Source organism: Phalacrocorax carbo, chromosome 11 (assembly GCF_963921805.1).
Source record: "Phalacrocorax carbo chromosome 11, bPhaCar2.1, whole genome shotgun sequence".
In the NCBI taxonomy this organism is placed as follows: domain Eukaryota; kingdom Metazoa; phylum Chordata; class Aves; order Suliformes; family Phalacrocoracidae; genus Phalacrocorax; species Phalacrocorax carbo.
The window spans coordinates 395,748-419,190 of NC_087523.1; the positions used below are offsets into that span (position 1 = coordinate 395,748).

At 41.9% G+C, this 23,443-nt stretch overlaps 1 protein-coding gene across 3 annotated transcripts in view; it reads left to right on the plus strand.

Annotated features, from left to right (window-relative positions):
• Positions 1-11,675: 11,675 nt before the first annotated feature.
• Positions 11,676-23,443, plus strand: part of ZC3H12B (zinc finger CCCH-type containing 12B) — a 34,124-nt gene continuing 22,356 nt past the window's right edge. Inside the window, exon 1 of one of the 3 annotated variants that reach the window (XM_064462737.1) lies at positions 11,676-12,128. The gene's annotated coding sequence lies outside the window, so the exon portion shown is untranslated. The other 2 variants (XM_064462738.1, XM_064462739.1) reach the window with 2 other exon arrangements.

Sequence of the window (23,443 nt, forward strand, 5' to 3'; positions counted from 1 at the left end):
GCTATGGGACTTAGAGTCCAGCCTCCCATTGCTGCCCAGGCAGATAGACGGCAGAAAGACTACAACACCCACAAGGCTGAGCAGAGCTTTCCTGCCCTTCCGCAACTACATTTTAAATCGGTTTGTCACACCTCATTATGTCAAAGGTTGTTAAGAGTGCGAAAAGAGCAGAAGGCTTCCTCCTGAGACCTGTGCAATATTTAGCATTTCATTAAAATGATCGAATATGCACTAAGAGACTGTTGAATGAGTTCATGATTTTGATTAAAAACTTTTTTGACACAAAGGCATGCTTTAGCCATTGTTACTACCGTGCTGTTCTCTGCTAGATGCTCTGAGTGATGCGACTGTGTCTGGAGTTCAGAAAAGACACATTTTGTTCTTTAGGTTCTTCTTTTTTATTTCTGCTACCAGGCATAGCACTTGTAACTATGGAAAAGTAAAACAGAATGCAAATAAAAGTGTTGGATTGAGGAAAGTGACCATTTGTCTTTCTATGGACATTCTGGCCAAGAATATCAGAGCAATCAGAGCACTTTACAGAGACTGATGAATAGACTCCCAGTTTCTCCTCAGCCAGGTAATTATTTTCCTTCAGCTTCTGTAACGTACTAAGCACTGTGTTGTAAGTTATGAAGATAACAGTTATATCTCAGGACATTGGAAGGTCTCTTCCAGGATCTGTCCTAAGGGATCCACAGTGTGAATTCACAATCCTTCACCTGTATGCCCAAGCATTTACCAGCATTTACCAGCTCTGATGGTCATGCTGCGCTGAAGGATCAACACAGAATGACCACTAACCTCAAGGTCCAGACAGTCATTAGGGAAACTGGATTCCGCAGACATAAACTCTAGTGCACTACAAATGTACAAGCAGCAGTACCATAGTCTTAGGGAATCCACTCATCAGTCACTAGGGTGAGGCTGATGAGAACAAGGCAATTATTCTGGAACACATCACAGAAATGTTATATGGAAGGCACTGGAACTACTTAACCTCTACTCAGCACAGATCAGACTTGCTGGTGTCTGGTCTGGGGCTCTGAAAATAATAAAAATAAAAAATAAAAATTGATAGAATGCAAAGGAGAGCAATGAAACTGGTAAGAGTTTTTGGGAACACAAAAGACAGCTGAATGCAAGACAGTGTGGCCATATTTACATGGCATGTGATAGATCTGCTTGAGTTAGGGCTTATGGTCACAGAATTGAATGTCTTGAGACAGCTGCATCTGCAATTGCAGACTGAAGGGCAAGCGGTCCCCTTCATGTGTGAGTATCTGTGTCTGGAAACCTAGAAAACTACAGTATGAGGTAAAAAGCGGACAGCATGAGCCATTGGGGTGTTGTGCTCTGGCTCCAGCACTGAGCAAATAGGATGGTATGGATGTAGCTCATAATAATAATAGTAGTCTTTCAGTGTGAAAAAGGTGTTAGAAGAGCCATTATAACAAATAATCCAATAGGTCAGCTGAGAGAGAAGTCTAAAAAGTAATCTATTTAATAAGCATTACAGAAAGTTTAAGCAGATTTCAGTAAAATATCGGATTACAGAGTGCCTCAGTAGGAAAGGCCATCTAGAAGGTGGAGGAGTCTCCGTATTGCTTTTAAGAGCTACATAGATAAAGGTGTCTCCATACTAATCCAAGTGCTGCAGACCCTTGCTTTGAAGTCGGGGTTTTGACCTGATCAGGGTTGAGGCAGTTGGGTCCTGGTGGACAGAAAGCTCAACATGAGCGAAGAGTGGCTGCTGCGGCCAAGAAGGCCAACAGGGTGCTGGGCTGCATCAAAAAGGGCATCGCCAGCAGAGAGAAAGGAGTCATCATCCCGCTCTACTCAGCGCTTGTCAGGCCACACCTGGAGCACTGTGTGCAGTTCTGGTCCCCGCTGTACAAAAAGGGTGTGGACAGGCTGGAAGGGGTCCAGAGAGGGGCCACCAGGATGATCAAAGGACTGGGAAGCTGCCATAGGAGGGTAGGCTGGGAGAGCTGGGTTTGTTCAGCCTTGAGAAAAGGAGGCTCAGAGGGGATCTCATCCCCATGTACCAGTACTTAAGGGGCAGCTACAAAAGAGGTGGAGTCTACCTTTTTACAAGGAGTCCCATGGAGAGGACAAGGGGGAATGGACACAAGTTGCTCTTGGGGAGATCCTGACTGGACACCAGAGGGAAATTTTTCACAGTGAGGACAGTCACACAGTCACACAGTCCTCACACAGTGAGGAATAATCTCCCCAGGGGAAGGGCTGGCTCGGCCACGTTGGGCACCTTCAAGAGTCGGCTGGACAGGGTGCTGGGCCATCTTGTCTAGGCTGTGCTCTTCCCAGAAAGGTTGGACTAGATGATCCCTGAGGTCCCTTCCAGCCTGAGATTCTGGGATTCTGTGAGATACCCTTACAAATGTGGCATATAGCCTGCCACTACAATGACCTGCTCCTGCTTATTGAGTGACCTCTCAACATGGCCGGGGCCTGGGTACTGGACGAGTTGTCACACCTCAGCATGGATTGAAGTGTTTTCATTAGATTCCCAAGTCAGCAAGTGCACTCTTGGAGGGCTAAAAAATGAAAGAATCTGTCCTGGCAGAGGAGGACCTCTCACCAGGAGCCACTGAGAGTGAAAAAGGGTAGGCAACCAGGAGGGTTTGTCTGGAGAAGGGATGGGGCCTAAGAATTTATTAAGTGTTATGATGAGGAATCACACAGTCTTCTCGTGTGCACTCAGCTGAGCTAAAACTAAAACTACAATAAAAATATCACTTTCTACCTTTGGAAATGACATGGGTAGTCTGAAAGAAATATAGAAAACCTACTGAGAAACCAGGCACAAAAAAGAAAAATGCAAAATGTTCTGTGTAACAGAAGAGATTTAGGCCTGTAGAAGGGAACGGGATAGGCTAACAGTCCCTCTACCTTCTCTTGAGTTATTGTCAAGAAGGAAGAAAAGGCTTAAATTCCTGAATTCTGATACCAGGCCAGGCCAGTCTCCAAAGAACTTTTGCTAGTGTATACATCCTCTGCCTGGCCTGCTTGCCCAATGATGATGTTTAAGCAAACCTCTTGATGCTGGGGCAGCAAACGTTTATCACTGGGATTTTCTTTTTCCTACACAAATTACATTGAGCAATCAATGTAATGTAATGGAGATCAGACCCTGTCCCAGGCCGCGTGAGAAGCTGAAACTCCTCAGAGATGCAGTTTGCCCCCTTTTTTTTTTCAGCTTTCACTGATCAGTGGAAGCAAATGATCCAGGAAATCAGGTCAGTCATAAAAACTCTTCAGCACTCAAAGATGACATCAGAACCAGTGTACTGCAGCTTTCTGCTCATTTTCCCCTGATAATAGCTTTAGTCATCTTTTAAAATGCTTTTAATTCCTAGTGAAGTAAATGGGAATTTAGAATGAATGCAGACTTCAGCATCAGACTCCCATTTATTTAAAAAATTGGGTGTCTTAGTAGCAAAAATTATTAGTTTCCATTAAGCACAGATAAGCGGGAGGTGGGGGGGTGGAAGGGTTCCCCTTTGGTTTACCTGTGTTCTGCAACCTGCTCGTATTCTCTTGTTCTCTGTGGCAGTCTGCATTCTCTAAGTGCTTTTACTGCTCCTTCTATTTACCACTGTTGTCCTTTGTGCTGCTTTGGAGCAGGGACCCCATTTTTCTATACATCTGTAAAGTAACATAAATTTGCATGAAGTTATGAAGCCAACATAAATCTCAGGAACTAATGCCATGTATTACTGCAATACTTGGTATCTGAGCTCACATAGTCTAGGTAAAATAGCTACCTCTCAGCTCAAAATTGATGTTAGAAACTCCTCACATGCCACAGTCCCCAGCATTTCACATGGAAGAATTGTGCAGCACGATGGACTCAAGGTGTTGTGAATCACCCCTACCGTTTTTCTACCCATATTTTTTTTTTCTGGGGAAGTTGTAAACTGAAGCTGTGGAGAGACTTGGATGAGGGTGCTTGAGTTGGAAGAAATAAAGAGCCAGAAAACAGGCTTCAGAGTTGAGCTGCTATGACTGAGGTTTGTTCTCAGTCTGAGGCAGGGAAGTTCCTAATAGCTGGAGTAAACAGCCCCCTAAATGGCCATAGTTAGGGTAAATAGTTTAATTGATTTTTGTATGTCCTGCCTTTCACTCTCTTATAATTTTAACCTTAATAAAGATCCCTTGACGGATTGCTTTTGACCAGCCACTGAAGCACCTGGGTTGATTCAGGATGTAACCAATCCACATTCTCTCAAGGATTAATAGTGGGTAGTTTGATTACTTTTTTTTACACTTACGTGCTTGTTTTGGCTGGGATAGAGTTAGTTTTCTTCATAGTAGCTAGTATCAGGCTATGTTTTGGATTTGTGCTGAAAACAGTGTTGATAATACAGGGATGATTTAGTTACTGCTAGGCAGTGCTTACACACAGTCAAGGTCTTTTCTGCTTCTCACACCACCCCAGTAGTGATTAGGCTTGGGCTGAACAAGAAGGTCATATAGAAGCTGGGGGAAGAGGAGGGAAGGTAGGGACGTTTGGAGTGATGGTGTTTGTCTTCCCAAGCAACTGTTATGCGTGATGGAGCCCTGCTGCCCTGAGGATGGCTGAGCACCCGCCTGCCCATGGGAAGCAGTGAATGAATTCCTTGTTTTGCTTTGCTTGTGCACATGGCTTTTGCTTTACCTATTAAACTGTCTTTATCTCAACCCATGAGTTTTCTCACTTTCACTCTTTCGATTCTCTCCCCCATCCCACCGGGGATGAGTAAGTGAGTGGCTGGGTGGAGCTTAGTTGCTAGCTGGGGTTAAACCACTTCATTAGTAAATTGGTATTTGCTTTTCGAGAAATAATTTTCATGAGAGTAGAAGTGTCAGCCTGAGACCATGTGAGTTGTAGGTAGTTGGTATCTCTGAACAGTGAAATCTTCCCTGTCGTGAATTTCATCATGTTAGTGTCTACAGTCTTAAGCTATGGAGCAGGATCCCTTCATAATTAGCACATAGAAATAGAAGGACGAAAGCTGGTGGTTCCTGTTCCAAATAGTTTACCTAAATATGAGGCGAGAAATGGGAAGAGAGAATGAAGAAAAAAAGGTGAGAGCACTGGACATCATGAGAAGCAGTGGTTGAAGTTTATCTAACGCCTAAGCAAGTGGCAGTAGTGATCAAACATCCCCCCCCCCCGACAAAGGATTATTAGTGTTGGTAATCTGTTTATCACTAATTATAATTAATAATCCATAGTTAAAGAGAGTTAAAAACTCTGATGACTTGCATAAAACATCTCCCTTGTGTAAAACATCTGCCTCCTATTCCACTAGGCAATAAATTGAGAAATAAATTGAAGATTTCAAGCATTATAAAAATTATTTCAGAGTCTCTTATGAATCTTCCAAGTAATGATTTTGAGGATTTATCTGTATTATACGAATGCAGTTTTTGCAAATGGACTCTTGCTGGCATTGCAGAAGATGTATTTCTGGAACAGGTAAATAATGAGCAGCAGTTGTGAATGGGGAGATGTTTTAGTTATTTTCTGCATTATTTAAGGACTTGTCCATATGATGTGTTCTTCAATTAAAGAAAAAAGAAGATGAAGGAAAATGGTGATAGTCATCAGCATCCTTTTCATCATCTCACAGCTTCTGTAAAGAAATGAGAGCATGCAAGGTCTGATCCTGATATATTTTGAGTCAGTTGCAAACTCTTGCTGCCTTTAAAATTGAAGACTGTAGGATTGAGCCCTAAGTACGCTATGTGCTCAGAGGGGGCAGGCTTCTTTGACGCATGAATTAAATAGATTAACTAATTGATTTGAGGGGGTAGGAGACAAGTTGGCTACAGTAGGCCAGTGAATCTTGTTGCTAGGACACTGAGGGAGTGAGAGCACGCAGGGTGAGGATATGAGAGGAAGAGAAGGAAAGTCCTCTCTAACAGGAGTGATGAAAATCCCAGCCAACTTTCTAACGTTTATCCTGTTTTTCATTTCTGATTTTGCAGGCTAAACTAAAAGGTGAAGGACAGAAAATGAAAATGCAGATGTTCAACTTGTTACTTCACTCTGCTTTGCATGACATAAGGAAAACCACTTGATGAAGTGTTATAAAATATTTGGAAGTTCTTAGGAAGTGAGCCTACCCACATGCATTAGCAATTATTTTTCTCTCTATGTTTAAAGAAAGGACAGAAAATACTACATCTACATATTTCAAAGTACTTCAAAATAGTCACAAAGTTTGATAGTTATGGTGTATTATATGGTTTTAGGAATACTTTTAATGATGTGATATGGATGTAGGGATGCTTTTAAAGTTATATAAACAATAGCTGAGGATCAATTCCTATCACTGTTTTGCCTTACCTCTGGGACAGAATCTTCCTGTCCATTCCTGCATTGCTAAGATTCAGATCATTTATCTGCAGACACCAGGGGCAGTGAAGAAGGAGGGAGAGGAGGTTCTCCAGGCACCGGAGCAGAGATTCCCCTGCAGTCCATGGTGAAGACCATGGTGATACAGGCTTTGCCCCTGCAGCCTATGGAGGTCCGTGGTGGAGCAGACAGGCACCTGCAGCCCACGCAGAACCCCATGCCAGAGCAGATGCCTGTGCCCTGAAGGAAGCTTTGGACAGTTGGACTAGGTGATCATTGTAGGCGTTTCGGGAAATTGCACGTGCCAGCCACCGTAACAGGCTTCGGCTCTAAGTTTCTGCATCAGCGAAAGATAGATACCTTTACGAAAGTGCTTTTTATTAATAGTGCTACAGCTCGAGCCGGGTGCCTCCAAAGAGGGGACCCAAAGAAAGAAATCCCTGGGCAATTACACCCTTACAGTCTAAGTTCCCCACCCACCATGTGATAGTTTGGACCACTAGTAATATTAAGGTCTGGGGTCTTCTTGCTTTTTTATTGGTTTGATTTGCTTGCTATTTCATTACTAAGCAGTTGCTAAGTGGTCATCTTCTTATACAACAGCACATCCTCTTAGTTTGGTTTTGGCTGATTCTGTAGATAGCTATTTGGCATGTTGTAATATGGTTGTCACAGTTCATATACCACGATCTACAGGCTTGTCTACTCTAGCTATTACTGCTTAAGCTGCTACCTTTGTCTGCTCTAGGTATGATTAATGTTTAAGCTGATAGCTCTAAATTTCAGCTCTTTCTACAGCAGTAGGTCCCTTCCAAATGAAAATATTCTATTCTATTCTATTCTATTCTATTCTATTCTATTCTATTCTATTCTATTCTATTCTATTCTATTCTACTCAGCTGTCACCCCACGGAAAGCCTGTGCTGGAGCAGGCTCCTGGCAGGACCTGTGGCCCTGTGGAGAGGAGTCCACACTGGAGCAGGTTTTCTGGCAGGACCTGTCGCCCCACGGGGGATGCACGCTGGAGCAGCCTGTTCCTGAAGGGCTGCACCCCAGGGAAGGGACCCACACTGGAGCAGTTCATGAAGAACTGCAGCCCGTAGGAAGGACCCATGTTGGAGAAGTTCACTGAGGACTGTCTTTCATGGGAGGGACCCCACGCTGGAGCAGGGTGAGAGTGTGAGGAGGAAGGAGCAGCAGAAACAATGTGTGATGAACTGACTGCAGCTCCCATTCCCCACCCCCCCCGTGCTGCTTGGAGGGAGGAGGTGGAAAAGTCGGGAGTGAAGTTGAGCCAAGGGAAGCAGGGAGGTGTGAGGAGAAGGTGATTTAGGATTCGTTCTTATTTCTCATTATCTTGCTCTGAATTAGATTGGTAGTAAATTAATTTCACCGGGTTGAGTCTGTTTTGCCTGTGATGGTAGTTGCTGAGTGATCTCCCTATCTTTATCTCAACTCATGAGCCTCATATTTCCTCCCCCTGGCCTCTTGAGGACAGGGAGTAATAGAGCAGCTTGGTAGGCACCTGATGGCCAGTCAAGGTCAACCCACCAGAACCACCAAAACATTGCTGGAGCATATTTAAGACAGTCTCTTGGGACTAGCAGGTGCTTTATGCAAGCCTGTCTTTCCCCTTCATTTCCCCAGAAGAATGAGAGCTTAATTTTTCTGTGTATATAAAAGCAAGGTCAAAGAATTACCACTTGTGCTCATATGCATAAGGGTCAAAAAACAGCTGGGTGTAAGGTGTGGTAGGTGTTGTATAAAGTAATTAACAATACAGGGACACAAATGTCATCATTTGTACAAAACCACAAATAATTTGCTGTGCAGAATAATAAGGGGAAGAAACAATACTTAAAAGCATTGAAAAGAAATGAAGGCTTGAGCCGAGCTGTATTTCATATCAGTAGGTAGATTCCCATTGCTTTCAGTAAGTTTTAAATCAGACTCTAGATAAATAGTAGTCTTCTGGAGCATGCAATTAGCTTGGGCTCAGCATGCACAAGAAATCAGTGCCTGCTGTGGTGACATATCCTCTGTGTGTCTCAGTTGTGGAACCAGCATGTCTATTTTCTAGTGCTCTCTTCCCTGCCTTTGAACTGCTGTGAATCTTCTTTGCTGTCTGTGTCCTCTCAACTCTCCCTGGTTTTGCTAAAGTAGTGGCATTTTTTCTCCCCACCATTGAAGAATACAGCCCTTTATATACTGCTTCTGCTATTAGCTGCCAAATTTCTGAATATTTTTTTCAGTGTAACTTTCAGCAGAAGAAGTGATAGAGGAAAAAGAAGGAAGAACGTACTTTCACCGCTGCTATCAGCTGAGGTAACACAGTGAGGAAAAGGCACAATGTACCCTGGAGAGATTTGACAGTATTCTGACAGATGTACACTGTGAGATCCCTAGTCTTTCTAGAGATGAAAATCCTTTTCCAGATTGCAAAGTCAAGAATCAGTACATTGTGAGGTAGAGCAGACGGCCAGGGGTCTGGTCGTCAGGATCGCTCTTTCAGCTCTGATGCAAATACTTGCAGTTCAAGCACATTCAGATTGGTAGCATTCAACTTTCACTTCATGGCTTTGGTCAAGTGTCTTAATGACTCTGTGTTTCACTTTTCCTCGTATACAAAATGGGTCTGACAGTTCTTTCTAAGATCTGAAATTACTGCACTGACGTTTACTGTCTATTCTGCTGCTACTTATAAATTTTGATATGTGGGATCCAAATAACAATCAGTTTTCCCCAGCACACTGATTAGACTTTCCAGAGAGCTAAGGGACTTAAGCACAAAACTGCCATTGAAAAAAAATCTTTCAGCTGACCCTGACAAATTCAACCTTGTTTCTATTTGAACCTTTCTCAACCAAAAGCCAATAGGCAGATACATTTCAAAATAAGGGGCAGTATTTTGAAGAATTAAATCAATGCTAAGATACTCCCTTACTTCATCGAGCACAGGATTGAATTTTATTGCATGAGAAAATTAGCCATTTGCATTTAATGGTCTAACATCTGTTTGTAACGGTCTTGTCATTGTGACAACAAATCCAGTACAGAACAATTCCAGCTGCAAGGATTACTTCCCCCCCCACCCCAGGTAATCACTCCAGCTAGAGCAATAAATTCTACAAGACTGGATGCAATTATGAAAATTTTTCTTTCTTTTCTCAGTATATGCTAGATATAACACGTTAATGTATATTCCCTTCCTTTTTAAGTTCCTCACTATTTTCTTAAAATAAACAAACAAAATCTGGATACAGAAGAAATGACCCTAACAAAAGTATACTGATGTTTAGTTTGGACATTTCTTCAATGTTATTTACAGAAAACTTGACACATGTTATAAAGAGTGTCCTGATATAACAAACTATCATTGGAGTTAATTTAAAACCAGTCAGTATGACAGATTAATTTATATAACAAAAATTACTTATATAGTAATATTGCATATTTTGTCAACTTTTGCATTTTTTTCATCAGAGTATCTGTTACATCCCTACAGACAAATATCAGTGAGTTAAAGCAGTCAACCTGTATCATTTCCATCTTGCAGATGACAAAACTCAGACATTTAGTATTTCATAAGGTTGCCCAGCTGGCTGGGGGAACTTGGAGACACGAGGGCAGGTGAAAATTTGTTAAGGATTGACATTAAAATACCTTGAGCAGTGGGCAGTTCTGAGCCCCACAACCTGAAAAGGACATTAAGGTGCCTGAACGCACCCAGAGGAGGGCAATAAAGCTGGTGACGGGGCTGGACGAGATGTCCTGTGCGGAGCAGCTGGGGACCCTGGGTTTGCCTAGTTTGGAGAAAAGGAGGCTGAGGGGCGACCTCATGGCTCTCTGCAGCTGCCTGAGGGGGGGACGTGGAGAGGGAGGCGCTGAGCTCTTCCCCCTGGGATCCAGGGACAGGACGCATGGGGACGGCTCGAAGCTGCATCCATCAGGGAAGGTTCGACTTTGACATGAAGAAACCTTTCTTTACCAAGAGGGTGTTCAAACATTGAAACAGGCTTCCTGGAAAGGTGGTCGATGCCCCATGGCTGACAGTGTTTAGGAGGGATTTGGATGATGCCCTTAATATGCTTCAGCTTTTGGTCAGCCTTGCCAGTCGGGCAGTTGGGACAAGGTGATTGTTGTAGGTCCCTTCCAACTGAATAATCTATTACAAAAAAAAGGTGTGCAACATGTTTTATGAACAAATAGCATTTAAAGAAATATTAAAGAATAAAGACTAACAGAGGAGATCCTCCAGCAAAACGTACAGCGGGACTGAACGTTGGCTAACGTACTGCTGGATTCGATACAGGTCACTGTGAGTAGAATAGGTAGCAACGTTGTCAAACCTAAACATCATAAAGTGGATGAGTCAAAATGGTGCATCCTAAACTGTGAAATTTGCTTTCAGTTCCTGAGTTTTAAAAATGGAAATGGATTCCTTCTGTATCCCATTGGGGCTTTGAGCCTTCAAAATGTACCCAAGTCATATTTGCAAGGCTTTTTCCTATAACTGCGCCACCCCAATTGTACAGCCCACTTCACATTTTAAGGGAAAGCTGATCGTGGTTTCAGGAAGCTTTGGGAAGCCGAAGACAGTCATCAGCAACACTGAAACTGATAGGAAGCAACTACACGCTAGCCCTGAAATCTTATGGGGACCTAATCTTTGAATGTCAAATTTACACAAAGCCTGAAGTATTTACGAATGTGTTAATCCTTCAGTACATGCTGTGTAAGACCACCCATTAGCATCCCAGAAAGCTAAAGGTTTAAGTACCTGTGTAAACTTGGCTCATTCCAAAGGTGGGCCTAAATATATAGACTGGGCTCTTCCTAGAAAGGTTGGACTAGGTGATCCCTGAGGTCCCTTCCCACCTGTGAATCTGTGATTCTGTGATCTCTGCATTCAGCCACGCCCTTTGTTTCGTCCCGTAATCTGCAAAAATGTGAAAACCAGTATTGGTTTCTATTGGTATTTTCACCAACGCATTGGTACTTTGCCCTTTTATTGGTATTTCGGTATTTTGTATACAGTACTGGTATTTTCAGCAATGCCACCTGCCATCCTCTGCCCTCCCTAATGCTCCCCACCTTGCTCTAGCGAGGGGGGCTAGATGTCCGCCGGGGGCAAGGCGGTGGGAAGCACGGCGTCGCTTCCGAGCACGGGACCGCGGCGCGAGCGCCCGCCGGGGCACGCGCCGGGCGGGGGACGGCCGCGCACGCTCGCGCCCCGGCCGGCTCCGCCCCCTGCACGCGCACGCGGCCCTGCGGGCGGGCGGAGGGGGAGGCGTCCGCACCGCCCCCGCGCCAGGCAGGAGGGGGAAGGCTACCTCGCACGCCGCCGCGCGCAGGCTGCGCGTGCGCTGCCTTCGGGAGCGCGCGGGGCGCCGGCAGGAGCCGGGCGGCTGCAGCAGCGGGGGCTGGGCGCGGTTGCTAGGCGCCTGGCGCCCGGCAGCGGCGTTGGCCCGGCTGAGGCGCAGGCAGGGATGAGGCGCAGGCAGCGGCCCCCGCGCTCCCGCCAGCGCTGAGCCCCGCTCCCACAACGTCCACCTCCCAGCCCGCCCTGGCCGTGCTCCTCTACCTCCACTTCCACCTCCTCCTCCTCTCCCCTCGCTCCGGCCTGCCCTTCCCCCTCCATGCAGCGGGAGCGGCCGGAGTGGGGCCCGTGCCGCGGCCGCGCCGAGCCCCGCCGCCCCTCGCCGCCCCGCCGCCAGACCCCGCAGGGAGCCGCGGGCGGTGTCTGCAGCGACGACAGCGGGTGAGGCCCCGGCCGGGAGCGGGGGGGGGGTGGTGAGGGAGGGCGAGGGTCGGCCGGGGGTGGGGGGCGCCAGCGCCGCGGCCCGGCAGGGGGTGGCCTGCGCGCTGGGAGCGGCTAGCGGGGCGCCTCCTGCCGCCCCGCCGGGCGGCCCGTGGGCCTGGCGGCCGCCGAGGCCCGGCGCGGCCTGGCCCCGCAGCGGACCGCCGCCTCTCCCTGCCACGCGCCGGCGTGGGCTGCGCCGCTGGCCTAGGGGCGCCCCCGCCGCCCCGCGCACACGGGGAGGGGCGGGAGGTGGGGCGGGAGGCGGGGCGGCGGCCGCGGCTCGAGCCGGCGGCTTCCCCCCCCCCCCCTCCCCCCCTCCCGCGGGGCCGCTGCCGGAGGCGTTCCGTCCGGGCGGGGGGCAGGGGGCCTGTCGGGGGCCTGGTCTTGTTCCGGGGGCTCCTGCGGGCGCGTGCTGTCGGTGCGGGCGGCCGTTGCAGTAGGGCGCTCGGCACGGCCTGGGCGGTGGGGCGCGGGGCCGGGCAGCTCGCCTGGTGTCCTCTGGTGCCAAGGGGCGGCTGCGAAGGCTGCGTGAGCGCGGTGTTTGGGAAGCTGTTCAGTGTCCGGCCGTAAGAAGGGTAGCAAGAAACTTGCATTAACGAAAGCGAGGTGGCGAATAGGAATTCTGTAGTGGGTACCTGATGGTCACTGCGTGTATCCTTCCATTTTGCGTTGTAGTGCAAATGTGGATAAGGAGCCGATAGCTTACTGCTGCATGCATGAGGTTTGAGATACTTTTTCTGTTCGGTTCATTTGAAAATGTTGTTTTTCGTAGGTGTCTGCTTTTCTAATTGTCGTCTAATCTTTTGGAGGCTATATTTCACAAGAGCTGTATATTTCCTTTGCAAGGTAGCAAACAGCAGAATTGAATCAAAAGCTATATTGTGTCTTAAGTTGATAAATGTGGATCTAAATTAATTCAGGTTTCTTGAGATACGTTTGGTACTATTTTATGTTGGTTTTGTTTTTTTTAATCGGTGCAATGTGTTTCGGTGATTAGCGTGTATTGTCATAAATGGGAAGTAGGAACAGAAAGAAAGAAAATGAAAATACTGGTCACTTAGGAACTTCCATTATGCATATCAGTAGTTCTGGTGCGGCTTTCCAGATCCATCTGATTTCTTATGCTTGGTATGTTTGTTTATTGAAATGGATGTGTCTGTCAAGTAGTCATTTTTGTATGGGAGGTATCCTTTATTGATGAGATGTATCTTTTGTTCGCCAGATGTTATAAATGGACTATGGTATGTAGAACAGAAGAGTATATTTCAAAAGTATGTAGCTAGTGTCACTTAAAATTATCTTTGCTTCCTGCTGGAAAAATGGGTTAGCGGGAATGTCACGGTCATCCTCAAATTTAGAACAATTTAGCTGCTGTTGGAATATGTCTCTTCTTCAATGTCATTTTCTGGACCTGTGATCTATTCTAAAATGATTTAATGCTTAGCGAGTTTTAATAGAAGCAATCTGTAAAGCCTCCTAAGTAAATTTCATTTGAAATACCTCTTTAAGATGTATTTAAAAAAAAAGAAAATCTAATTGTGTCCAAACTCAATATTCAGAAAGAACAGAAACAAAAGGTGTTAAGGGGGTGAATGGGTACCAATGACACCTTATATGCAGATGAACTAGTAAGAAAGTAAATTCTTACTGTCAGCTGCTATGAATGAGGTACGTTCTGGCTTTCTGTTCTTTGATCTTTCTGGATGCCTTCTCTGATGCAAATTATTCCATTGTAGAGACATCTACTCTTTTTGACTTTCCTAGCCAGTTTACGGTTTGCGACTGAAACGTCGTTTTGTTAAACACTTACAATTCTACTATAGAACTGTGAATAATAGATATCAAACAAATTGCTTTTGTCATTTGCACTGTTACTGTTACATCAAGAGCAGAAGCACTGGAGCTTTTGAGATAAGGAAGGCAGCAGGTAAGGTCAGTTATAGAAGCAGGGCTTAGAAAGGTGAGGAAATGCAATTTATAAACTCAGAAGAAGTTTCCAGGTGTTGCCATGTCGTAATTAGTTTGGTATCTTGATTTGTCCATCTCATATCTATTTTTTTAGATATAAACTTATATTTTGTGTAAGTTTATTGTAAAAGGCTATATTTTTTCTTGGCATTATAAATGAGAAGCATGTTTGAGTAATAATACTGGTATTTAAAAAAAAAACCCAACACATTAACAGAAGTGAAGGATTTTTAATTTCCTGTGAATTGTCCCTTCTTGTTGATAAGCTACATTTGATACAATATATTCACGGTAACACAGATAATTTACCTGGAATTAAGAATACCATGACCACCTTTACAAATCTAGGCTTTCTGATGCCACGATATGTAGTACTGCATTTGATATATTTCAGATTTAGGAAACGTATTTGGGAGTACAGAGCTAAACAGTATAGCATCTCCTAAGATATAGTTTTATTGTTCTGAGGTGAACAATTTTCCATGAGATTGGCCATAATAAGAAAAACTCCTCATTAGCAGCAGTTTTGATTCAAATATATACGTTCTTTCTATATTTAAACAAGTACTTAGCTAAGTGTCTTTAAGCTTTAAGTTTAAAGGTAGCTGTTGTATTTAATTTTCTTACACAAGTTATTTTTGACATTGCTTGTTAGCAAAGCAGGTTGAATCACCATGTCAAAATAAAACCTAGACTTTACATGGTTTGTTGTGGGCATCTTCTAGACTTTCATTAGGTTATCATGGTACAGTATAACTAAAGGCATTTACAAATCCTAGCATAGGCCAAGGTGCTTGTTGGTTACATGGTTGAAAGGTAAGAGTTCTTTTTCCGCATTCAGTCTGTCTAGAGAGAGTCCCCTCATCAAAATTAATATCTGTTCTGATTATTTGAGTCAACTTCTATTTCAGCTGTCTGGAGAGGAATGCTATAACAGGGACAGAGTATCAACCTTAGGCTAAAGCCAAAAGTTTAGACTCTAATTATTTTTAGTAATGATATCCACAAGAAATTTAACATATAAGCTTCTTTAATGAGCCCACAGACACCTCGGCCAAATTGTAGAAACTCAAAACTAAGTCTGAGAATTTTAAACTAAAAATCACATGCAATTGTCCTCTCTGCCCCCCCGCCTTTTTTTTTTTTTTTAAAGATCAAACACTGATTTCAGACTCTTTGCCAAGTCTTTCACTTTTCTGATTTCTAGGTTGTCATGATTTTAAAAAATGAAGAGTACCTCACCCCCTAAAACAAAATAACCCACCGCACCAAAAAACCTTCCTCTCTTAGGCCTAGTCCATGTGTAGATCTCCCTCTAGAAAGGGAGAGATGAAGCTGCTGGAGCAGAGGGATTTGCTGTTTTCATTTTCGAAAGCAAAGCAGTAGGTTTTTTCTCTTGTCTTCCAGAAAATGACTTTCCAGCTTCTTCACCTTGGAAATGAGCAGTGTTGTCATGATAAGAATGAAGGAATCTTAGAATAAAAGAATAATTGGTTTGGATTGGATTTAAGGAAGTCATCTAGTCCAACACCTTGCTCAAAGCAGACCTAGTTAGCAGCGGACTGTCTTTGTTTTTGCAAAAGCAAGGTAACAGGTGTGAAAATATGAAGTCACAAGATGCCTTTAAGCTTTTCTTGCTGCTTTCTGTAAAGGGTACTGTGTGATGCTTATTGAGTGAGGTGTCTCTCTCTGCTTCTGACATTTTTTCGGTAGCTTCTGAAGTGGTTGTTTCAGTTTATCGAAAGGTCTATGTCCTAACAGCTGAGCACATCCTGCCTCCTGTTGGATGGCATAGTGTGTGAGAGTGCACCCAGTATATCGAGATCCTTAGAAACAAAATACCCTTTCTTATTCAGGTTTCTGAAAGATTGCTTCTGGATTACATTTTTGGTTAAAGGAACATTTGGCTTAGTCTATCAAGGTGGTGTTCTAAATATTCAGTTACAAAATTAGAATCTGGGTAAGTTAAGATGGTAAGGTGCATCACATCGTTGATGTGCCTTTGACTTAGCTGCAACCACAACTTTTTTTTTTTCCTCCTTCCCAGAGCATCAATGAGTCATTTAGATCTGCAGAGTGGGTAGTACCAGACGGCTTCCTATCAGAATGTGGATTAGAACCAGTGTATTGCTTTGGTTTTAGATGCAAATACATGATCTCAGTATGGCTGAATACCTAATGTAATAGAAATATTCAGTTTCCTTCCCTTCAGAATTCTGGCCTGTACTTTATACTTGGCTCGTGCCCAGCACTACCTGTTCTTTCTAGGTCAAGAAATTGGTTTACTCCATACGCAAATCATATATCTTAAGAAACAGGTAAAATGCCACTTCCTCTATTTTTAATTCCGGCTATGTCCATCCTGTCCCTTTGAATTCACACTCCATTTGTAGTTGACTCCTTCACAAGTGATTTCAAGTCTTCTATTTATGTGAAATGTGAGAGACAGCTTACTTTTATGTGTAGTCTAATACTGATATCAGTGATCATTTGCAGTATTTACTGAAATAAATTTGAAGTACCTCGAACATGGAGGTGATATTGTAGTTTCTTAGTACAATTTTTCAGCTTAACAAAATTCCACAATATGCTGAGAATGAGGTGAAAATGGATACCTTCCTACCAGGTTGTCTAATCTACAATATTGTTTCTGTCATGTGTGTGGAATTAAGTCTTGTAGTCATCACCAAAGCAAAATGACTTCTTTGCATGTTTACGCATGGTAAAGGCTGTAGATTTGGGCCTAGGGATTCATTGCATATTTGCACAGCAAATAATACATTGTTTTATTTAATGTTCCAAATCTACTGTGACCTTAGTGTTTAATAGGTTTTAGATTGGACTGTCAGAAGTGGCCACGGTTTCTCAAATTTCTAGGTAATTGAAATGCTTTTGCTCATTTCCTTGTTGTATGTTAACAGGATCATGTTTTTCTTTTCCTGGCATTGCCTGAAATGGTCCCTAGGTTAATTTCTGAATCCTTTATGAAATGTTAGCCATGGAAAAGTGCCACAGATGTTCAGTCAGTCATACTCTTTAAACTTGTCAGAAAATCCTCCAGGGCAGATACCTAATGTGTATGATGTACAATACTACAGTTTGAGCAGAGTTAGAAAAATGAAGTTCTGAACACCTTCTTTGAGGTCTTATTTCTGATGCAGCAAAGTGCCATGCCTTTCTGTTTAGCGTCTTGCTTATGGGGAGGTTGGGCATAAGAGCACAGTAACTCTGTACCATTTCAGCTAAGCTGACCAAGGAAGTTTTCATCAAGGTCAGCCAAAAAAAGATCTGTAACTCTGTAACCTGCTGGAACTCAGTGGCAGATACAGGAAGTTGGTTGGTGGGTTTTTTGTTTGTTTGTTTTTAAAGTCTTGACCACTAGAATTGTCATAGTATTTAATCTAATTTTGCTCAAATAAAAAGACCATAAAAAGGCAGAGTTGTGCTCATTAACTTTGTCTGGGAAGTAAGTAGTGACTCTTAGATGTAATTCAGCTGAATATCTTGTCATTGCTGAATGGCACTGTCACTCTCTGATACCTTATTCAGTAGTCCAGCCAAACACCAATTGCTTGCATTCAGCAATGTTGAAATGGAAAGTGAGATACTGAGGTCCTTAGGGGGGTGGTTCCACAATTACTTTCTTGCATGATGATGCTTGTATGAGATATTTTAGTCTACCATGATGGTTCTTTCTTGCCTTTGTGTTGCAGAATGTTGTTCCCCTTTGCACAGCTGCAATTATTTTTTTGAGATGCATTGTAAACTTGATCTGTGTTTTGAAAACAAACATTGCTCCCCTAACTCCCCCCTCAAAAAAACCCACCCAATACCTTTTCCAGCTGGCATGCATGAGCCACTCAGCCTCTTCATATTGTAGGGAGAGTCTTGGATGAGTAGGTTCCTAGCTTAGGTGTTTGGTTTAAAAGTCTATGGCAAGATTGCATGAATCTCAGTTTTCATACATCAAATCTGAAAAGCAGTGGATCTGCTGGCTCAGTGGCTTACCTCACATCATTGGCAGTGACCCTGAATTTCCATAGTTCTTGCACAGCATTCATAATTTGTTTTACACTGAGCCAACTGTGGTAAAAAGGTTTAGGGGACAGTGGGCTAGAAGTTGGTGAGGAAGAACAGCAACTGTGTGACTTAAGGTTTTGCAGCATTTGGGAAGGGAGAACTCTATTTCACTTTTCTGTATTGGTCTGTGAAATGTATTGTTTGATACATTGACAGATTCAGAACTTTTGTGTGTATATATACACACACGTATCTATCTACCTATCTGTCTATTTTTGTGTCTGTGTGTATGGTGAGGTTCTTTCCGTCACTGTTCTGTGTAAACAGGACACATGTTGGCACCAAAAGATACAGACGATCAGAAAGGTAAAGCTTACTTGTATTTCTAAAGTCGTTGCTAGTTCTATATATTCTGGTGTGTAGATTCCTCAAATTCAGTCCTCTCTGCACAGCTCAACCTCTCCTACCATTACAAGTGTTCCCTCAGCGTTTGTTAAGAAAGAATATCCCTTTCAAGGCTGGGTGGTGATGATGATCACATTCATCCTAACTGGTGAGTCAGTGCTGAAAATCTTCCTTTGCTCTTTGCCTCTATAACAGAAGTGTGCTAAGTCACATTCCTTATTGTTCCACACCAAAGGTGGTTAAGGGAGGAAGAGACACAGGTGCAGAAACAGAAATGGCAAATTTGCTTTTCTTTTAAAATACTACATCTGAATTGACTCAGAAAGGAGGAAGCTTCTAAATAAAAATTATTACCAGTCATAGCCAGCAGGCTATCTTTCAGTTGTGATTTCAGTGTTAATTTTAGGGACAAAGTGTTTGCTAGTGGTGTTACCCGCTAGTACTTTACTTTCGACTTAATGTGTATCAGTGTTTTATTTTATGGAAGTCATAACTAGTAGAAAAAGTAAAATATTTTTCTTGATGTTGTTCCGAGTTTGGCTTGATAACAGACTACATAATATTAGGCCTTTGATTTGTGTAAATTTAAGGTTTCTCTGTTAATCAAAATGACAGTGTTGAAACTTCCCATTAACGCGTTGAGACTGACTGCATAGTAAGGTAAGAAAAAATCCATTAAACTGAATCAAAATGCTGTCATTTATATGGCTCTAATTATCAAGGGACTAAAAACTGAACTTCCATTTAACGCTTCTGTTAAAAATGCTTTTTGACTTAGTGCATACTCTGGGAATACTGATTATACGTGTCTTTGAACGTGTAAGTGAGCTGCAGATCTGTGGTCAGGTCTTTGGTTTAGGCTATCTCTTCTAGAACAGAGAAACGAGTTGGTTTAATTTATTAGATTAGAAAGTAGAAAAAGTATGTGAACATGTGTTCATTTTAAGTATCTTAAAATAAGAGTATTCCTTTTAAATAAGGAAGATTCCTCGCCCTTCAGCAAGCAAAGTACTGTAAGTGATGTTAATCCCAGGTATTTGCATCAAAAGCTAGCTGCTTTTATCTTGGTTAAAGCCTGATATACTTGTTTTCCTTCACTGAGTGACTGGTATGTATTTTTGACTTTTTATGGAAGCTATATCAGGCTATATATGCTATACATCTGTCAATGGTTTGATGCTTATATGAGTGTTGTTTGCTAAGTACAAAAGCTCTTAGGACAGTCTTAATAAAACTATGTAAAATACAGTTTTAAAAGGAAGAAAAGGACAGAATTCTTTATTTCAGGTCCTGCTAGAGAAGTTCAGAGTGCTTAGTCATATGATCTTGTTGACTTTACTGAGAGGTGCACTTGAAACTGTGACTACAAATTATGACTATTGTATTTTTGCAAAAATATCACACTTTGGAGTCACTTTAATTTCAAAATGGCCAATTTAAATAGGAAAATTTTCTACAAAGCCTATTTTATCCTGTTTTCCTACAATCTTGCAACACTTGACACAGTAAATGAAAATTAAATACGCTAAGCTACAACATTTGTTACATGCTGAAAAGAATTCATTCTAAGGTTCAAAAAATAAATTGGTGAAAGTGATTAATTCCAGTTGAATTACAACTTATGTATTATTATGGTATACATGTATAATATATTCCAATAATGATAAATATGGAAATCTAATGGTTCAGGGTGTATAAACACACAGGCAAAATGCTACAGATCACCAACCCTTTTTCTTAAGGACAAAACAAAGAGTTGCACATAATGTCACGCAGTGCAACTCTTCCAATTTTTTTTAATCCATTCCGAAATACCTAAATGTTAATTTTAGAATATTTTCTGCTTTTCTTCAGTTGTGAATCTGTCCCAGCAGATGTGTACCACCTAACTGTATAATTAGAATGAGAAAAAGCTACCATTTTTGTGACTCATATACTTTGTCAGCTTTAAGTGCTTCTTTCTCAGTAGATACAATAGTTCACTACCTCAGAAAATATTTGAAGCAGCAAGCAGTAATGTGTAATACCTGTACTGCTCCTGAAGTAAGAATACAACAAGAAGGTTGTGTCTTTAGTGCCATGAAAACACCAATGTTGTGTTGTGTCACTTTTTTCATGAGCACTGTAGAAATGCGGCTTTCAAAATTAAGAGCTAATCCAAAGTCCAGTACCATCTTTGCATCTTGAGCTGCTCTTTCTCTGTGTCCTCTGATAATAACTACTGCCTAATAAATACTGTTTTGTCACATTCCTGAAGACTTGTGCAATGCATTTCGGGGTTTGTTTTTTGTGCTGCAGGCCCAAATTTTAATGTCTTTAAAATGGCAACTAGTCATGTGTTGGGGAAGTTTCTAAAGATCACTGAAATGTACTCCAAGAACATGTCTCTAAAGTAACCACTAGTCTGTGCTGTAGCACACTGCAGTGTTGAAGATCCAATTGGATGTGGTGTTTCTGAATACTCAGTCGTTTCAAAAAAGATTTCTCTATTTTTTTCCATGGTTTTAGACTCTTAATTTACCACAATTGATATGTGTGTAACCAGGAAGTTGGCATCTTTTGTGTTAGTAGGCTTTACAGTGTCTATGCTGTAATCATGAGGTATAGTTGTAGTAGATATTAAATATACCAGCCCTACCTGTTGTTTAGTTGTGAAGGTGATAGAATGGGTTTCTTTCATTCATGTGTTGTAGAACAAGTAACCTGGGATCATGCTGGGTTTACGCAGTTTGTGTTGAAGTCCATGTTGTTATGGTTGGGTTGCTTTCAGTGCTTGAGCTAGCTATGTGAAAATTAGTTTGGATATATGTCTTTGTGTATTTCAGTCAGCTTCTGCTGATGTGGAAATAGCCACAATAATCAAAGACTTGGCTATTGTTTAGAACAGCCTTCTTCCAGAAAGATGCCTCTTCCTGCATGCCTGTCTTACAGGGAAGAATCTATACAGAGGAGCATGCTAATGATAAGTTAGTGAAATGAAGCATAGAGAGAGATATTAAGGTACTAAGACACTAAATTTCATGCTGAAGCCATGGAGTGAATAACTTAATTTTCGTAATAAAATACATGCCAGGTTTTTTAATTCTTGTGAAGATGTTTGTTTGACAGTTTGAGAAACGCAGAAGAAGAAATTTGTGGCATTTATTTCTCACTGTGCATATGGAACTCCCCTGGATGTTACCATTTCATGTGTCAGGATTCAGTTAGATTTATTTTTTTTAATTCAAGTGTTATTTAAAAAAAATCACTTACTAATTGCATACATACATACCTACCTACAAGAGAAAATAAACAATCCTCTGCGTCCTTTAAAATAAATCCTATAGAATCATTGTCAGATGTATTTATTATCCAGGTGAGAGAGACATTTGAGAAAATACTTGGGTTTTTGTTTTATTTTTTAATTTTGTGTTTTAGTATCTGCAATTACAGAAAACAAGTAAAGCTGCATAAAAGTTGATGAAAGGAGTTAACTAATAAAATATTTTTCATTTGAAGGTTGTTCCTCATAATAGCTGTGTGCCTCGTATAATTGCCCCTTTGAAGGGCATGGCACACTGAGATGGTGGAAATATAATGTCACAAGGGACCAAAAGAAGTTGTTCAATCCATTCTTTCACCCTGCCTTTGATTCTCTTGGTCCTGTTGAAATGAACGGACTTCAAATAAGGTGTTTCTAGCACCACCTCTTTAATAGTCATTGTCATTTGAATAGTAATTGTTAAATAATTCTGTAGTGTTTATCATAAATATTAGAGTACTTTATTGCTGACTGAGCAGACGTTTTCCTTCTGTTCTAATATCAGCAATATTAAATAGATGCTTTCAGTTTGGTTCTTAATGAACAAAATATAGATAATTTTGCTTCACTCTTCTCTGAATCACTACCAATTCTACTAGTCAATCGTGACTGTGCAGAAAGAGGTGTTTAGTGAGAAAACTTGGTTGCCTAGCAACGAACATCACGAGAATTAGAATTTTACTGCTGTATATATATTTCTGAGTTATAATGTCTCCAAATCAGAAACTGGTAATAGCTTTATTTTTAATACTTAAGTGTGTGTTCATATTTGGCTGTCTCTGGAGAGAATGTAACCCATACTAAACAAACACTACAATTTCAGCGATACAGTGATATTGTTTATCATCTGTGAACTAAGCTTTTATTCCATCTTTGGTTTTTAATGTTTGTTCCAGTTTTGCTTTTAAATTGATTTTTTTAAAATTTGCGCCTATGTGCTAACTCCTTAATGCATTTATACTAACTTTATAAAGTGTACCGCATAAGCAATAACAACAAGAAAGTGGAAAATTATCTGCAAGGATAGTTCTGTAAGCTCATTATTAGTGCTTTTTTCTAGTAACTTTTTTCTGTGCACGTAAGGGCAAAGTGAGCATAAAGGCGATGACATAATAGAGAATTCTCCATGGATCACCTACTGCTCCCAGAAATAGAGCTCAGCTAAGATATCGTTGTCCAAAGACTTCACCTGAAAGCTGTCATTTTATTCCATGTGATGCATGAATTTCTTGCACTAGATTAAATGCAATCCATAGTTTACTCTTGTACTATTCAGTCTGATACTGCCATGATAAAGGTATACCATTACCATGTTTGCAGGCTAACTTTGTATGCAGATTTGAGATTATCACTTTGTGTCTTCACTTTATTCTCATCCTCCCATCCTCTTTCCTTCTGTAAAGAGTCCCAAAGTCTCAGCATTGTTTCCTTTCAGTCTTTATTTTATACCATGTTACCGGGGAGTTAATTCAAATGGCATGAACTGTTTATTTGCTTCACAAATTTCTCATCTACAGATCTTCTCTCCTTTTGCTTAGACTTCTGACTTGAATAGAATTTTACAATTCCCCCTAAATAT